The sequence below is a fragment of the Polistes dominula genome, unplaced genomic scaffold (genome assembly GCF_049000335.1).
Source record: "Polistes dominula isolate Pdom_NZ unplaced genomic scaffold, Pdom_raw_medaka contig_373, whole genome shotgun sequence".
Classification (NCBI taxonomy): domain Eukaryota; kingdom Metazoa; phylum Arthropoda; class Insecta; order Hymenoptera; family Vespidae; genus Polistes; species Polistes dominula.
Genome location: NW_028300899.1, coordinates 3,868,361 through 3,885,700, shown reverse-complemented (window position 1 = coordinate 3,885,700; position 17,340 = coordinate 3,868,361). Strand labels below are relative to the sequence as shown.

The 17,340-nt window shown below is 29.1% G+C and overlaps 1 protein-coding gene across 1 annotated transcript in view; it reads left to right on the top strand.

Annotated features, from left to right (window-relative positions):
- Positions 1–17,340, top strand: part of NLG-5 (neuroligin 5) — a 148,557-nt gene that overhangs the window by 94,792 nt on the left and 36,425 nt on the right. Inside the window, 1 exon segment of the mRNA XM_015316048.2 lies at positions 491–728. The gene's annotated coding sequence lies outside the window, so the exon portion shown is untranslated.

The window sequence follows — 17,340 nt, the reverse complement described above, 5'->3', positions numbered from 1 at the left end:
TATAATTGTATTATATTATATATGAACTTTTTGTTTATATTTTAATTTATCGAAAACACTTCAAAAGTTATGCTCATATATTTTGAAACATCTTGTATGTTGAATATATCATATGCATATATACGATCTTATACGTTGTAAGTAAATATACATATACAGAAGTTGTTTGTATGTTTGGTAGGAGTGCAGGGGGGAATGGGGAAGGGGTATATACGAGGTAAACTTTACGAGAGGAACGATATCAATTTGGTTAACGACGGACCAAGAGTTTTCCTTTAACTCTAGCATAGCATAGCCATTGCATAGCCATAGCCATAGCATAGCATAGCATAGCATAACATAACATAGTATAGTAATAGTATAGCATAGCATAACTAGAAGCGTTATGTTGCTCATACATAGATAGAGACACACGTTTCTAAACTCATCCTTAACTTTCTCTATTTCTTTGTCTATATCTATATCTATCTCTCTCTTTCTCTTTTCACAGAAGCTGCCATAACCAACACCACCACCACCACCATGTGATTTATCGTCTTACGTGCTCGGACGATCTCTCAGTCTACTTCTATCATCGTTTCACGTGATATCACAGACAACCCAACATACCCCCCCTCCCTCCCCGCTTTCTTTCTCAGTTCAATCTCCCACTCACACCTTTATCCTGAAGGAAAGGAAAAGAAACACAACTGAACAACTGATTCGAAAAGATCGTCCTGAGATTGTACGTAAGTAAAATTAATTATCTGTATTATCAGCTCTTTTTATTTTTTACTTCTTTTTTTTCTTTTTTTTTCATTCGTTATTAATTATTTTCTGTTTCTTATTAAATAATTAAAAATACTTGTAAGTGTAATAATGCCGGTTGATTTAAAAAAAAAAAATTGTTAACGTTATTTGTCAAAATTATAATCGTATTTAATATATTTGTATATTTATATTTGAAATTTGATCTTTAAAAAGGATATTGTACGCATTTCTTTTTTTTTTTTTTACAAGAATTGAACAATATTTTTTTTCTTTTTTTATATCTTTTCTTTCTTTTAGTATTCTACTCGTCGTCTAACATTTCATTTTCATTTCATTGGAATATTCATGAACAGATTTAATTATTCGCCGTGTATTAACGTTATTAATATTATTACTGTAACTTCGTCTTCTTCGTTAAGGTTTTACGTTTAAATAAGAGTAGAATATTAAAAAATAATCTCCGGGGTAGGGAATGGAACATATATAAAGAGAAAAATAATATCACCTTTCTTATAAACAGACAGTAAACGATGTTTTACCTCTCACAGTTAGAAATAACTATATATATATATAATTTTCTTTTTATACCGTTACCAAGCCAACCACGTTTTAACAAGCTCAGGAAAATACCATGAGATTTTAAAGGGGTTATGAGTTCATTCGTCATAGTCCGTTGGTAACATCCACGATTTCGAACAATTCTCTCTCACGTTTTCCTTCTTCTTCTTCTTCATCTTTTTTTTTCATTTTCCATCCAGGAAGAAGTGTATAAAGTACATATATATACGTGTACATATATTTTATATATACACACATATATGTATGTACATCCTTTCTAGATCTTTTTACTACTTTTCTATATTTTTACTTTCTTTAGACATTATTTAAGTTTATTGTGCTATTTCATATCTTCAAATTAAAATTAAAGGAAGATAAAAATTGTAAATTATTTTTTTTGTTTTTTAATACTAAAAATATATATTATTTATTTAATTTTTCTTAATATTAAAAATATATTGAAATTATATATGACTTATTTATATTTAAATATGGTTATGGTTAACAATAATATAGTTAAATAAGTATATACGGTTTATTTAAATAAATAAATTGATATTTGAATAACTTATTTATTTTAAAATATTTCAAATAAATTTATTTATAATATTTAAATTATAAATTAAAATATATGATTTATTTTATTAAGGTGTAAAAAAGAATTGGTGAGAAAAATATAATTATTTTTTATCTTTAAATTTAAATCACATTGATAAATGTTTTAAAATAGTAATTGATCATTATGATACTTTTATTTGTACAAAATTTTTCAAATTTCGATTTTCTTAAAAATCGAAATGTGTATTCGATGAATCGATGCATATAAGCAAACAAAAAAATAAAACTTGTAATGCACATAATTAAAAATGTTAAACGACGTTATAAAGGTATATAATATCATTAAAATTTATTATGTTACATTACTTTTGAAATATTTCTCTCTAATTATTTCAGTTTATGTTCTTATTTCATTGTGTTCTTCTTTATACTTTTTTTTATTCTTTTTTTTTTTTTTTTTATTCCTGTAAATAAAGCATTGTAGTTAGGAGAAACGTTTGGAAGAACGAGACTGCTTGGGTCTCACTTCGAATAGGTCTGCACGAAACGACGCGTAAAACGCTTTATGTACGCCCCATAACAATGGAAAAGGGAAGTACTACCTTCCTATCTTAATCGTTCACTTTTGTCTGGCCCCGTCTTTTCGATAAAAGCTATGGCGTCGGATTTCTCCTAAGAACGAATTTAACTTTGATATCTTTTAAGAAACTCGAACATTTTCCTCCACTCCCTCAACCCCCTCTTCCAACCCTTCTCGTCTTTTGGCGATAGGCATGTCGATAAGTTCCTAGGATAGTTTTGTTCGAGAATAATACTCTCACATCAGACAAGATTATCACACTAATGTTCTGTCGTTTTTACGCTCTCTATTCATTTCAACATGATTAATTATTATTCTCTTATCATCATTAACAATTTATAAAATTACTAATAAATATTTAAATCTTACACAATCGTTATATATGCAATATTGTTAATTTTTAACATGTTTGTTTGCACAATGATCAAAACAATCTATGAAATTAATAAAAATTATATTTTACAAATTATTGTAATCTTTTCTTTCTTAGTTGAGTGTTCATTTCAATGATCTAATAAATATTTAAATTGATTAGGATAATTATTTATATTATTCAATTTATATATATATACATATATATACTAGGGGTGCCCCGGCCACGCGTTACTGTGGCTAATAAATATATAGATAGATCTAAATCTACGCACATAACATTTGTCTTTTTTTCTTTTTTTCTTAATATCGAACTAACTGCGCATGAGCGGTAACATAAGATCACCACTTACTTCACATCAAATAATTTTACATTGTCTGAATATACGCACATATCATTTGTCTTTTTTTCTCTTTTTTCTTAATATCCTTTTACAGGAAAAATAATTATGGTGGGTCACCCTTATCACTCAGGGGTATAAGAAATATACGAAAAACTATTCTCATACCTACCGAATATACACAAAAAATTTCATATAAATCGGTCAAGTCGTTTCGGAGAATAAGAATAACAAACACTGTGACAGGGGAATTTTATAGAGATAAGATATATATACAGGGTGGGGCAATAACTATTAGCACCACAGATATCTTCGAAACTATAAGGTTCACAGAAATATTTGCTGAAATAAAATTGCACAGTACGAAGGGGGCCATCCGATAGCGATAATAGTTTTTTTGCAGGTGGAGGTACTTGGGACATTTGAAGGTCACCTCCAATTTTTCAAATGGATCGGTATGTTTTTGTTATTGTATCATGATAGAGGAGCTTAAAACGAGTTCAACGACCTATCACATAAGGTCATTGAAGGTCATAGAAAGTACATAAAAGTGATAATTATTTTATCAATGGAAATTTGAATGGCAACATCTACGCTAATTTTATCAAGGATACATTGGGTCTTCTGCTAGAGGAGTTACCTTTGCTTACACGACAAACCATGTGGTATCAACATAATGGATGTCCAGCACATTATTCATTGATTGCACGAAGAGAACTCGATGAAAAATTTCGAAATCGTTGGATTGGACGCAGCGGTCCAATATCGTGGCCAGCTCGTTCCCCAGACTTAACACCTCTAGATTTCTTTCTATGGGGAACACTGAAAGATAAAGTGTACAAAGAAGTACCAACTACACTATACAACATGCAACAAAGAATTATTGCAGCCTGTACATCAATAAGTTCTGACACTGTAAGACTTGCAAGTCAATCAATCGTAAAAAGAATCCAATGTTGCATTGATACTGATGGTCATCATTTCGAACACCTACTAAACGTATAATTTTATTTACTGCCAAAACTGTAAGTATTATCGCCAAGGATTTCGAAATTTTTCATCGAGTTCTCTTCGTGCAATCAATGAATAATGTGCTGGACATCCATTATGTTGATACCACATGGTTTGTCGTGTAAGCAAAGGTAACTCCTCTAGCAGAAGACCCAATGTATCCTTGATAAAATTAGCGTAGATGTTGCCATTCAAATTTCCATTGATAAAATAATTATCACTTTTATGTACTTTCTATGACCTTCAATGACCTTATGTGATAGGTCGTTGAACTCGTTTTAAGCTCCTCTATCATGATACAATAACAAAAACATACCGATCCATTTGAAAAATTGGAGGTGACCTTCAAATGTCCCAAGTACCTCCACCTGCAAAAAAACTATTATCGCTATCGGATGGCCCCCTTCGTACTGTGCAATTTTATTTCAGCAAATATTTCTGTGAACCTTATAGTTTCGAAGATATCTGTGATGCTAATAGTTATTGCCCCACCCTGTATATTAGGGTGGGTCAAAAAAATCAATTATTTTTTTTTTACAAATGCCACGAAAAATGGGTTGCTAGACACCTTAAAAAAAATTCTCACCAAATATGAGCTCTTAATTTTAATAGGAAGATCCTCCGCATCGCAGTTTTTTATTTTTTTCTCAGTCCAATAGAATAAAATGCATACCTCATCATTAATTGATTGTACAGAAAAATGTTCTGGAAGAATTTTGTAGGAAATTTAATGCTCTACAAAAAAGGTATCTTATATTTTTTCCGTAAACCTCACCATTTGAATGATATTGAAGATTTAAGTTTGATTATTTTAAGACAAATTTCATTTTTGTTTCGGAATTTTATAACTCGACAATAAATGACTATTAAAAAGTGCACAATACAAATTTTTGTAGGAAATTAACTGCTCTATAAAAACGGTGTCTTATGTTTTGACAATTAAATTAAGCGTTCAAAAGATATTCATCATCAAACTTTTTTGTTAAAGAGCATCGAAAAAATTACCCTACTTGCAACAAAGAATTGCCTGAAAATTAATAACTCAGTTGAAAATTGAAATAAAAAAACTTTTTTTATAAGTAATTGGACATTTTTTTTCTCTAAAACTGAAACATATCATAATATATTTATAATGAAAACTTTGCTTTTTTTATTAATAAATAATTAACTAAGCGATAAATAATGTACATATTTATTTTTTTAAATGTAGAAAATTTAATCGCCTATATGTCTTTCCTATAATATTGTTTATTATGTATCGTTTACGTTTTATAAAAATTTGGATAATCCATAAAATTTAGAATATTACGAAATATACTTCCCATTCAAATATTAATATACAATCATTATAATATACATTAAAAATTCACCCTCCTCCCCAGTATAATAAACCGTTCAATAGTGTGTTAAAAGCATGTTTTTTTTTTGTAATATGACTTTGTAAGTATATTCATGCCATCAATTCTAACGATCGTAATTTTTGCATGATGTTCATGATCAAAGGCTCGTTAGATAGATAAAAGTTTTATTATTTTTGTTTTTGTTTTTTTTTCTCAAAAAATACAAATTATAGTTTAATAAAAGTTGTGAGACTACTCGTTATAAGTTAAAACAAGATCTAAATATCGTTAAAAGCACAACGAAAGCTTTTATTTTGCGAATAGCAAAAAAAGAAAAATATAAAATGAACCGAATGCTATTCGGCCTCTAGCGTTCTTACAATCAATCTTTCTCTTTTACCTTTCTTCTTCTTCTTCTTCTTCTTTTTTTTCATCTTCTTTATCTTCTGGTTCCTCTTATAGACGAAAGCACGAAAAGCTCGAAAAGTTCGCTGGTGGACAATGAATGCTGTTCGTAGAAACTAGAAGAATAAATGAAAAACAAAAAAAAAAGAAAAAGAAGGAAAAATACGGAAAGAACGTAAGTGTACGTATGTATGTGTGTGAAAAAGAGAAAGAAAACGAAGAAAGTAAGAAAAGATAGAAAAATAAGAAAGGATAGAAAAATAAAAGGACAAAAAGAGACAGAAAGACAAACATAGTGAATTCACGTAACTGTGTATGTGTAAGAGAGATAGAATGATAAAAAAAAAAAAAAAGGGTACAAGGAATAGTTACGAAAGAAAATAAAATGAAAACGTAGAAGTCCTTCTACCCCCCACCCCTACTTTTTTTTCTTTCTATCTTACTCCCACTCACTATAATTCACTCACTCACTAACTCACTCGTTCATTCTTCTTTCTTTATTTCTTTATTTCTTATCTCATCTTTTTTTCTTTTATTCTTTTCTTTTTTTTTTGTCTTGTTTCTTACAAAATGCTTTCACTCCTACACGACAGCTCTGTACTCGTCGTAGTCCAGCACACGATTCTTCCCTTCGTTGGTTGGTGACATCTTCTTCCAAGTGGTCAAAAGAGCCACTGTTTACATTTCTTTGACAAAGAACCAGTCGTCGGAAGAAGACTTTAAGTAGTTTCATATAATAGTTAAAAAGAGCTAATATTCTTCTATGTGTATTTGTACGAACGTGTGTGTGCGTGTGTGTATCGATGTGCATCTCTTTTTTTATCGTCCTTACTTTTTTTAAATGGTTTGTTTCTTGGTATTTGTTTTTTCCGAAAGGGTGGAGATAATTATTAAGATATGCAAATAATTAATGTCGAGAAGAAATGTAATTAATAAATATAATATACAATAATTAGATTTTGTAAAAATAACAATAATAATAATAAATAAAAAATACTAAAAGTTGTAATTGGTAGATATTTTAAATAAATTTTATAAAGTAGGATATTAAAAAAAGAATTTGTATAATTTTAAAAGGATTCATATTAACTGGGGTAAATTTTTTTCTAATATAATATTTAATTCGATTTATTTTAAATAAAATTAAAATAACAATGTTTTTGATTTAAATTAATTATAAAATAGAATTTCCTTTCTAAATCATTAATTTGTTCAACCGTCAGGTTAAGATATTAACAAAATAAATGGAAACAAAATAATAATATAATTCGTTCGAATTTAGCAACGCAGTAAAAAATAAAATGTAGAAGAAAGTTTTTTAGTTGAACTTTATTTAAAACGAACGTCGTTTAACCGAAAAGCATTGGTTACGAAAAATGTATGTAAAGCAGCAAACACCCATACACACGCGACACATACCTAACGCGGGTATACACGTTCGCGTACACGCACACGTGCGTCGTAGAATCGGTTGGACGAAGTTACTTTTTACGTGGAAAAAAATGAAAAAAAAAAAAAAAAAAAGTAGCAAAACTGAAAAGTAGCAACACAACAAAACGTACAAAAGAGAGAAGAACTATTCGTTAATGTTTCAACTTATATTATGTGGCATACGAACAATTAGTATCAAGTTTCTCTTTAAACGGATGACATACATTGTGTGGGAATTAATTACAAAAACTTTACCATATTAAATACGTAGAAAAATATTTATTTTGCTCTTTTTTCTACTAATCCGTCCACCTCTCCCCCTCCATACTTCCCTTACTCTCACTTCTTTTTATAAAATAAATTTTACCTGCTAGCAAAATCAAACATACATATCTGCACACACATACACGCGCGCGTAAACACATACGTATGTACAACGATTAGGTCGCAAACAAAAAGTTTTTCGTTCAAAATTTTTGAGTATCGTTAATTACAGAAATTTGCCTGTATTAACTCGTAATATTTTTTTTTTTGGAGTATTTTGTGTTTTAAAATAAATCCTATCTTGTGTAAGGTTAAATATACGCACGTATGTACGTACGTACGTACGAACGCATATCAATTACATCATGAACAAAATTTTCCATTTAATTTGAAGTATCGTTTAACAATTTAAATATTCAATTTAAAATCAACATTCTCAATGTTTTATCTTCCCATTTGTTTTTCTTTTTATTTATTTAATTTTACTACAATCGCGATAATTTAAATAACTTTTGTTAAGGATTGTTAATAGTATCATAATAAATGAGCATACACGAATTGACGATTAATATAATAATTTTATATTATAAAAGTGAATAATGTTAAAAAAAAAAAAGATAAAAAGAATTAAAAAAAAAATGAATTTAACGAAGTGAAAAATATTAAGGAAAAGAACAGAAGGATGGAAGTTCGTTGAACTCGTTCGAGGGAAGACAAGAAAGAAAGAAAGAAAGAGAAAGAGAGAGAGAAAAAAGAAATGAACGAAAGGTTCTAATTAAGCACGAGACCGAAGGAAGGAAGGAAGGAAGGTAGAAAGGTAAGAAGGTTGCGTCTCTCAAAGAAAATCATAGTCGTGACATTCTATTTGTTTCTACCTTTTTCGTACTTTTCTACGGAAAGCGGCAACGTGAAGAAAGAAGGAGCAAAAAAGAAAAAAAAAAAAAAGATAGAAAAAAAAAAAAGAAAGAAAGAGTACAGAAAGAAACGAAGAGGACAAATTTTAAGGTCTCGAGTTCGACAAGAACTAGTAACGATCGAATTTCTTTTTTAATGTCGTCGAGTTAATTAACGATTTCTTATCTGTCCTATCTTTTCTTTTCATTTATTTGTCTACCCTTTTTTTCCGGATCATTTTCATTCATCTTTCTTTATCTATCATAATTATATCCGATTGAATAAAAATTGTGGTTTTTTTTTCTTATTTTCTTTGACACATACACGACTTTTAAAAACGTATAACTTTATCGGATCGTGCATCTTGTAAATTGAAATATTATGAAAGTAATTGATAAAAAATAAGTTATAACATTCGTCATTAATTCTATCAAAAAATAAATTAAAGAAGAAATTCTATACATTTTGAAATTTAATTAAAAAAAATATATATATAAAATGAAGAATACGAGTAAAAATATTGACGATGGCTATGAAAAACTTGCTCTAATATTTTTAATTTAGAAATTATGTTATCAAAGAGAATCTTCCTTTGATCAAAATTATTCTAAAATTTTTGATCAACTAACCAACAATATCATCTAATAATCTCTTTTACTATAATATATATCATCTTTCTTATATAATTATTTCTTATGTGTGTTAACCTTAATATATTAAATATATATATTTATATTTTATTTTCTAATCACATAAAATGATCTATCCTCTATCTCTGTCCGTTGGTTCAATCTTTCTCTTTCATTCTTTCCATCTTTCTTTTTTATTCTAATATAATTATGTCTTTGACCTTACCTAACACTTTTTCTCCACTTCTTTCTCCTATTTCTCATCCTAATTTTTTTCGCACTAATACACACACACACATACACTTATATTCTCTTTCTCTCTCTTTCTTTCTTTCTCTTTGGTTCTCGATTGCAACCCCTTGGGAAGCCGTAAAACGTAGCATGAACCGCGATTTTAATGAGATTCATTCCGTTCTCATGGCATCAAAGCCGCGGGAACTTTGAACTTCGTAGGGAGAAGCGGTGTTAGTTTCTAAAAACAGCCGTGGTGAAAGTCCCCACTTCCTCCCTCTACCTTTTCACCCCTTCTCTCTGTTTCTATTTCGCTCTAGCTTTTACTTATGTTCATGCTCTCATGCTCATGTTCATGCTCTTGTTCTTGCTCTTGCTCTTGCTCTATCGAAGTTTCAACCGTCCCAACCAAGGTAATTTCATTTCGAACGGAAGCCTTGATGCCACAGAGTAGCGTTGATAGCTGGATAGACGTCACCGTTTAAAAGGGACGATAACGTTTTAACTAATTCTAAGTGAAACGGATACAACAATATTTTGCATTAAATTTATTGTTAATATTCTTAATCTAATTGTAAGCTTATATTTCATTACTCATATTTATTATTAATGTTTGTATATCTTTCAAATGATTCAAAGAAAATCAAGTAATTTATTTAAAACCAAACAACAACAAAAATAAACATATTTACTTATATGCGATGTATCAAATATATTTTTAATTTCAACAAAGTAAATTTAATCAATTTTAAACGAAATATCATCAATTCAAATTTTCTATTTAATTTATGAAAAATTCGATTGCATATTTATTCAATACACTTTCGATATTAAAAAAGAAGAAAAAAACGAGAAAGAGAGAATTTATGTATACATGGGATATGAAAATATAGATGGTATTAAAAAGGTAATTCCTTTGAATGTTGAAGATAGATGAAAGGAACTTATCATATGATGGCAAAGCAAATAAATATGTGCATAGGTTGCATACATAGTTAGACATATACATATGTGAAAACAGCAGTTTGTATGGTCATAGTTTAACGTGTAACCTTTGCCAGTTCTCTATCTTGTTCTTTTGTCCGAGTAAACAGGGCCGTTTCCACTTGCTGGAATATCGTTGCTTGGCTCCCTACCTACTAATAATAGTAATAGTAGTACTATGCAATACTAGTACTAATAGTAGTAGTAGTAGTGGTGGTGGTAGTAGTGGTGGTAGTTGTATTAGTAGGAAGTTACGCTTGACATTCCCGTAACTTCTTATCGCACGGTACGACTATTTATTGTACAGGAGCCAAAGCGAAGTATGTAGCAGCAGTCAGTTGGTTGGTTGGTTGGTTGGTAGGTACGTAGAAAGGTAGGAAGGTAGGTAGGTAAAGGTACTAACAGCAGCAGCAGTTCTAGCTAGCTAGCAAGCAAGCTGGTTGGTTGGTTGCTTGGTGGCTGTTCGTTTGATGCGAGAAACGCTTTTGTCGTTTCAGTAACGTTATGGCGACGAAGGTAGTAATATTAGCTCTACGATCGAAGAAACGACGACGATGACGACAACTATGACGATAACGAAATGAAATTTACTCCAATTCGTCTTAGAAATCATTTATTTATTTAATATACTCGATTTGATTTTTATTATTCACCAAGGAAATAAATAGAAAGAGAGAAACAAAGAATTTAATAGGATTTAATTTTTAATTTATAAATAATAGTAATTTTGAAACTTATTTTATTTATACTTTTTATTCTATTTTATAATTTATATTTTATTTCATATATTTCATTTCTTGATAATAGTCAACAATAAATAATTATTAAATAATTTACAATTATAAGTAATATTAAAATAAATTATTCTATTCCTTAGATTTGTTAATTTTTGTAAAATTATTTAGAAATTTTTATTCAATCTTTACAACATAGAAATATATATATAAATACACAGAATGTTAAGAAAATGGTTCTTATATATCATCGTTTAGATACGATTAGGATAAATCTCATCTTAACGATAGAATAGGGTGCTACTTACAATGTAATCTGATAATACCTAATTAATAAGGCAAGATATGCATACACACCCATATATACACTCACCTACTATAAACACGAATATATATATAGTTAAATTGTAGTATAAGCTAATTCCATTCCGTTGTCGATCGATGTCTATTAGATAGGAACCGACTAACGTTTGAAACATCGTGAGAGTGTATATGTATATGTGTACGTGTATGAGAGAGAGAGGAAGGACACGATTCAGTAGATGCAGCTGTTTCTATGTTGAATTCGAATAGTGCATATAAATTCGACTAGAGTCGGCTAATTTGTGCATGTTTACACACATACAAATACATATATACGTCTGAGTGATATGGAGTAGAACGAAACACGATTTACTCGAACCTTAATTATCTAGTAGATATAGTAGTATATCGAATCCGAGTATAATCAACCGAGCCTAGACAAATCGTCCGCTAATCGAGTAGTTGGAATCGTCCTATCGGAAATCGACCGAGTGATTTCGATTCGAGAAAGTAATTTAAGTAGAATCAGTACGACGTATCGTACCTTTAACCTGACGTACACATACACACACATACACATGTCTATATCTTTAATGTAATACAACATATAACAGGGAATATGGGACAATATTCAAAATATATATAAGTTAAAATAAATGTTAATTGTATATTACAAAATTTATTTCTTTTATATATTTTCTTGTGGTAAAAATTTAATTGTTTAATTATTCTTTATTAAATTATTTCTCTGGTGTTTCACATTTTTAATATTTGTTTCAAGACATTTGAATTCTTACAAAATTAACATTAACATTTGTTTTTTGCTATATTTAACAGTAAGTTTAATTAAAAATAATATTGGATATTTTTTTGTATATTTCTATATACTTTGTTTCTAATTTTAGATATTGATTATTGTGCGTTATTATTAACTAGAACAAGTTGATATACGATTAAAATCACGTTGAATGGAATGTTGAAACGATGCCAATCGTTATTATAATCAGCTTACAAGATAGACGTATAATACCATACAGCAATAAAAGTAGAACGAGACGACGTTTGATCAAACATGCGACTCATATTATTTTCAAACTACCATAATCATCATTCCGTATACCCAAGGCTTATAGTAATAATATCACGTTGCGAGGTAGAAAGTATGAATCGATCTATGATGATTAGCCTGTTGAGATTTTCAAACGACCATAATCACGATCGTGTATATCTATGTGTAGAGTAATAATATAGTAACAACGATCGATATATAATCAGACTGAAACTTTCAAATTATAGGAATTATGATGGTTATTATGATATAAATATACACATTTATTTACAATAAATAATAATAACTTTCAAGTTGGGAAAGTAGAATAATTTGACAGCTGGTCAAATTCACATATATTTTTAAGCCCTCAACCGTAATTGTCATTTTATACATGTGTATACGGATAAATAGATATACAATACAGGTCAAAATTATTTGACCATTTTACAAAAAGATAGAAAGTTGGTTGAAATGAATGTCGTATTATCAAATTTCGTATAGCAATTTTGTATAAAATTAAGAAATTCCTATGTACATGAAAATTCATTAAAAACCAATTTAGATATAATAAATATATAATATAAAATATAATAATAATAATAATAATAATAATAATAATAATAATAATAATATAATATAATATAATATATCTATATTAGTTTATATAATAGTAAAAGATAATATAGCATAGAGTCCATACCCAAAGATGAAATAATATTGACTCAGGTAAAAGAAGTCGTTAAATGGAAAATTTAGAGAAATTCCGTTATAGAAAATCAAAATTGTTTGTTAAGTAAATGAATAATAATTACGTTCAATCTGAATGTTTCATTCGTCAAAACAATAATTTTATTCGTGCGAAACGTATTTGCATTAGAACGTTTACGTATTTTTATTGATTGCATCAATATTGAATATGGCACTAATTTGAATGAACTTTTGTATCATTTTGTAAGATGATCAAATAATGTTAACCGATTGTATATATATATACATGTATGCGTATGATAATAATGTTATCTAAAAGAGTAAAACGAGTGGACGTATGATCAACAGACCGGTCATGTATTATTGTAATCGTGTGTTTATCGAAGTAGTATGAATCGATGTATAATCAGCCTGGTGAGATTTTCAAACGATGCCAATCATTATTATAGTGTGCACATTGGTTGATATTGTTGTTTATAGACGAAGTAGAAAACGATTCGACATTTGATCAGACCTGAGAGCAATGTATTTCTAAATACAAGTCATAATCGTCATACATCATGTATAATATAGTATGTGTCCATAATAATGACATTAGGTTGAAAGGTAAAACGAGTAAACGTACGGTTAATCGGCTCATTTATCTTCAAATACGATGGTAATTATTGCATTTGTACATTATGTACACGTTACAAAGTAGATTATGTCAGATGAGACGTTTTAGTCCGACAAGTTCGAAGTAGAAAAAACTTAAATGGAGAGAACAAGAGAAAGAAAGATAAAGAAGATATACTCTTGTTTTTTAATATTATATTATATAGTATATATTTATATTACTATTAGTATATAAAATATTTGAAAATTTTAAAAATATAATAAATTTCTATAAAAATTTCTATAAATATATAACAACTATATAAAAAATACTACTATAAATTTTATATTCCAATATTAAATCCTTTTACAAATCAAATTGATTATTTCTATAAATTAGAATGTGCCTTTTCAAAATGGAAAAGAGTTAATTATTATTATTATTATTATTATTATTAATCGTGAAATAATAAATATTTCAATTTAAAGTGGAAAAAACCAATAGTGTGTATATGGAACATATATATTTACGCGTAAGTCGAAAACAAATTTAGAAATTTTCTAAGTTAAGGGACAAGGATGGATGCACGAGAAGGAAATATTTCAACCCTCGTAACGTTCGAGATAAAGGAGCAACATCTTTCGAGGAAGAAAGGATAAAGTAAAGTAGAGAAGAAAAGAGAAAGAGAGAAACTAAAACGCGACGCTTCATCACGAAGGACTTAAACTCTCGAAGAGTCTCGAGTTTCGTCGTCTCGCGTCGTCGAGCTTAAACTTCTCCTCGTTTATTCTCCTGTGTTATACTACTCGCGCAATAAACAGCCCATGTTCATCTACCTTCTCTTAAAAATGAAATTTCCTTCTAGAAGAGAGATAGAGTGGTGGTGGTGAGGGAAGAAATACGTTTATTGTTCGATCAATCATTAAACTGACGACTTCTTGCTTACTTGCTTGCTTCAAAAACTTCAAATTTCATATTTTCTTCCTTTAGACAGAATCAACAAAGACTCTAGTATACAAGGTGTACTAAAAATCATGGATCTATTGAATGAACATAACATTTTTTTTTAATAAGTTATTTTCAATATTTAATAAACAGATTTAAAAAAACAATCTTTATGTATATAAACATAATGAAAATGGTTATAATTCTTTTTTTTAAGATACAAATTTTTGATTCGTACATTTTAATGATTTTTGAGATACCTTCTTCCTTTATAAACTAATTTTCTTTTTCTTTTTTCTTTTATTTTTTCTTTTAAAGAACACTACTCAAGTTATCGACTGAACGAAAAGATTCTGAAGGGTTGGGGGGAGTTCTCGGGCAATGTAATTTGCAATGAAACGTCTATGCCAAGAGGATGAAAACAAAGAAGACTCGCACACGATTGGCTCCCAGCCAATGACGGATAACACGAGGAAAAAGAAAGTAAAAGGGTGAGTGAAGAAGGAAGGAAGGAAGGAAGGAAAGGAAAAATAGAGAAAGGGAAAGGGAGAGGATAACTCTTCTTTTGCAGAGTCTCAGTCGTCGTTTTGTCACTCATGTCAGCGTGAAAAGAGTGCCGGACGCCCTTTTCCCACTCCCACCCACTCATCCTCAAAACCTCTGCTACTACACTCTATTTTCTTTCACCTTTCATAAACGTTTCTTCCTTTTTCTTTTATTTCAGATAAATCACAGAGAAACGTCGAGTCACATAATATAAAAGGGGGAAACAAATACATAGAGCGAGTCACAATAATAATCCCCAGCTTTGTCAATTTAATACAATCAATAATTTCTTATAATACAATATTTCAAAATTTTATATAAACAAGTAACGTGTATTTTAAGATTATTAATCTTTTCAATTTATATCAATTGAATTGCTAATGAGCATTTTATTATAATAGAAGTCAAATTTGACATAATTGATTAAAAAAGAAATTGATTTCACGAGGAGTATACCCAATTGTCTCAAAAGCTTTATAAAATAAAAAGAAATATTAATTATATTAATAATAATTGTATTTTTATTATATCTTACTATAATTATAAATATTCTAGTGAGATTAATTTTGTAATCAATTCAATCAAATTATCATATTTTTCAGAAATTCATCTCCATACAAATTGATATCAAGTTGAAAGTTTAATAATTCTAAAAAATAAGAAAGGTTTCTGTGAATGTGTGTGTGTGTATGTAAGAACTTTGAAGCTTTGCATTACAAGCAAATATCAGTTACTTCAAATTTAAAGTGAAATCTTATACGAATACTTCTGTGACTTACTATAGATATACCTAACTATAGATGTATAATAAAACATCGAGAGAGAAAAAAGGGGTAATATCATTTTGCGATGTGAAATATACGATCAGATTTTATATCCCATGATTTATTTATTTATTTATTTATTATCTAGTCGTACTTTATAACAAACAAAAATAACAACTCTTACGTTAGAGAGATAAAGTAAAAGAAGAGAAAGAAAGATAAGGAGAGTCATAAAAAGGAAAAGATAGAAAATGGAGAGTGGGAAAGTGAGATGAAAAATAAAAAGAGAGAGAAAGAGAGAAGAACAGGGTTGTATGAGAGAGATAAGGAAAGAAATACAGAAAAGATATAGAAATAAGGGATAGGGAAAAGTAAGAGGAAAGCAAAAGAGAGAGAGAAATATGAAGAGAACAAGAAAAGAGATAGAATGATAGAAAATGATATATATACAGTTATATAAATATATATTTTCCTATATCCGTATCATTTTCTTTTTGGTTTATCTATATTTCCAACGAGGAATATATCGAGATTATGCTAAAACCCCAAACGGTGATAGACGTGCGTTCTCCGAGCGAGAAAATGGAAAATGGCGATGAATCGGAGTGTCAAGTAACAATGAAATCGTCCAAACGGAAATGTGGATCTATGTTTAAATGCGTTTCGATCAAACGTACTGGCAGTTTAATTAAAATGTTCTGCTCTATTCTCTCTTCTTCTTCTTCTCTCTTTATCTTTCACTCCCACTCTCGCTAATTCTTTTGTGTTATCGTTAACGTATACGATTCGATGATGATGATAATTATAACGATGACGTTATACGTCAAAATAACGTTGAGAATATAATAATGATCGATAGATGATTAATCGATAGATCGTAACGTTAACGATCTATTGATCTCTACGATCGGATTGATCGTAGAGATTTATTTGTTAGTGCGAACAAATTTCTCTATCTTCATGTCGATCTCTTCGATATATATTTTGTCTGTATGTGTATGTGTATATATAGATGATTTATATATATATGTATATATAACTGGTATATCAGTGGCTCGTGAAACGCCCTTTGAATGTGGAAAATTTATTCGAATGTTCGACGAGAAATGAAACGATCCATCCAGAGAAGGAAATTCCTTTGGGAATAAGGGTAAGAGGTAGTATTCGGTTCGTGCTCTTGGGTTATGCTTCTGGTATTGTATGGATTTAGCTATCACTTAAGAAATTTTCTTTAAGTGCACATACTATACGAGCTATTATAATTAATCAAATATTTTCCTTAAATAACTCACACATTTCTAACATATACATAATTATTTAAATATATGAATAATTTATTTATAAGC